Here is a 2,430-nt window from a genome sequence, read left to right as displayed (position 1 = left end):
TTTGGGGGTTAAAACACGTATATATGGCTTTAAGTGAAGGGTAAAAATACATAGTATTAGGCTAGAATAATTAGGAAAAGACCCAAAATCCCCTAAGAAAATAACTTTCAATACGTGTCAACGGCACGACCTACAGTCCATTGGTCAGACCACGGACCGTACTGGTTGGCCGTCGTTTGGAGTTCAGATACCAGAATTTTGGACCTCAAATGACGGGACCCACCCACGGACCGTGGTCCCAACGACGGGCTGTGGGTCCCGACCGTAGGTCTCAACTTTTGAGCCTAGAATTTCTCTAAGTCTGGGACTCACCTACGAGACCTACCTACGTCCCGTGCATTGGATGACGGACCGTCCTGGTGAACCGTTGAAAATTACAGAAAACTTAACATTTTAGAAAAATCTGTTTGGCCAACCAGGGGCCTACCTACGGTCCGTGTGTCAGACGACGGACCGTCGGTGGCGTCTGTCGGTTTTGGCACCAGATCCTGCAACAACTGAAATCTTATTCTTTATGAATACGAAGTGTTACAATGGCCTCCACGTTCGCATGCATAAGTCTGTGTTCACGGAGGCCTAAGGTGCTGCTCTCCACGTACTAGTAGCCCTTGCCACGTTCGTGGAGCCTTGAGGATTTTGATCTTCGCGATCGCGGATCCTCGACCGTGTTTATGAGGGTCAAAGAACTGAACCACCGCGTTCGTGGGCCTCACTTTGCTTCCGTGAAGGTCTGTTGACTGTTTTTTTTAAATTAAAGACCAATCGTGAATCAACCTTCTTCCTCATATTCCAACTTCAATATATCGAGCTAGGGAGCTCCGATTAAAGCGGTTTCAGTTGCATTGGTTCGGATTTTAGCGCGGCTTCGTGTCGGACTGATTGGAGAAATGCGGGGAGCATTGTATCAAGGTAATTCTTGCCCCGAAAAGGTTGCCCAAACTCCATTAATGGTGTTTTTTGTTATTTTATTACATGCTGACATTTGGACTTTTCCAATTATCGAATTGTAAATGAGACACAAGCTCAATAAGTCGATTAGGACCTTTTGACAGAGTTAAAACGGAAATGTGAAACTCGTGCCGAAAATTCTGAAATTGACTCTAAACCAAAAACTACTTTGCATGAGATCCAAATCAACGACGAGAACTCATACTATGATCTGCAGGGTGCAGAGGTAAGCTACTCAGTGGCATCAAGCATAAACGAGAGGTTAAAAGGAAAGTACAACACAAGTAACTAATCAAGATGTATAACGTGATGAAACATGCCATAAAAATGAAGAATTAGGATACACAAGGTAAGAGACCGAGTCAACAAACATACTAGGAACCGCAAACCTAACAATCTACTCATGACGGAGGTTGTTAGTCATGTGAAGGCGGTGGAGTGTCTTACAAGCCTCTCGTTATTATTCGTCAACTTAAAGACCAACAAACAATATTCTCTCCGATTTTCATCATAAAGTTTATTCAATTATTGATTTCAATTGTAGATTCCATCGATGTTTTGGAGGATAAAAAACTACATAAAAAGAGAAATAGTTAGAATAAATTTTCAATAATGAATCTAACATAGATTATTATTCGTCTTAAATTCTTAATCTTCTCCCAAGCTACCACAAAGGGATTCGGAAGAAACATAAAATTAGATACTCTCTCTCTCTGTCCCTAATTACTTGTCTATTTTTCCTTTTTTAGTTGTCCCTAATTACTTGTCTATTTTGACAAATCAAGAAAGGACAAAAATATTTTTTACCTATTAATACCCCTCAATTAATTACTTTGAAAACAGTAGAACTTCTTGAAAATCTTAGGTTTTAATTCATCCACTTCATAATTAATAGGGGTAAAATGATAAACTCACTATGTCAATAATTGCTTTCTTAATAGGTGTGTCAATTCAAAAATAGACAAGTAATTAGGGACAAAGGGAGTAATTAAAAAACAACAAACAAACAACAATGTTGAGCACAAAGAGAATTCGCATTCGATCTTATATAGACACCGAAACTCAGACTTTGTATTTAATTAGTACTCTATTTTTATTTCTTCTACCAAAATAAATTATGTTAGGAAAAAAGTGAAAACACAACCCACCCCCTTACAAAATTTTCAATCAATATTTTTTAAGGGTCTTCATAACTAAACTTCTCATCATATAATAAGGATTAATGTAAAGGATGTGATGACATATAATTAGGACTAATGTGAACGATGTCAGGACCAATTAGTTTAGGATTAATGACGTGACCATTTATTATGATTAATTGAAGATTTATATTATAGGTAATAGTTAACATTATTAAACTACTATAATAATTGAAGGAAAAAAGGTGAAAATACAATTTTGTCTAAAGCAGAGTTCTTTAATAAAGGATAAAAAATTCATACAACATTTTAATATATATATATATATATATATATATATATA

This window comes from Solanum tuberosum, unplaced genomic scaffold (genome assembly GCF_000226075.1).
Source record: "Solanum tuberosum cultivar DM 1-3 516 R44 unplaced genomic scaffold, SolTub_3.0 scf00137, whole genome shotgun sequence".
Lineage (NCBI taxonomy): Eukaryota > Viridiplantae > Streptophyta > Magnoliopsida > Solanales > Solanaceae > Solanum > Solanum tuberosum.
Note: the sequence above shows the minus strand (reverse complement) of the source record.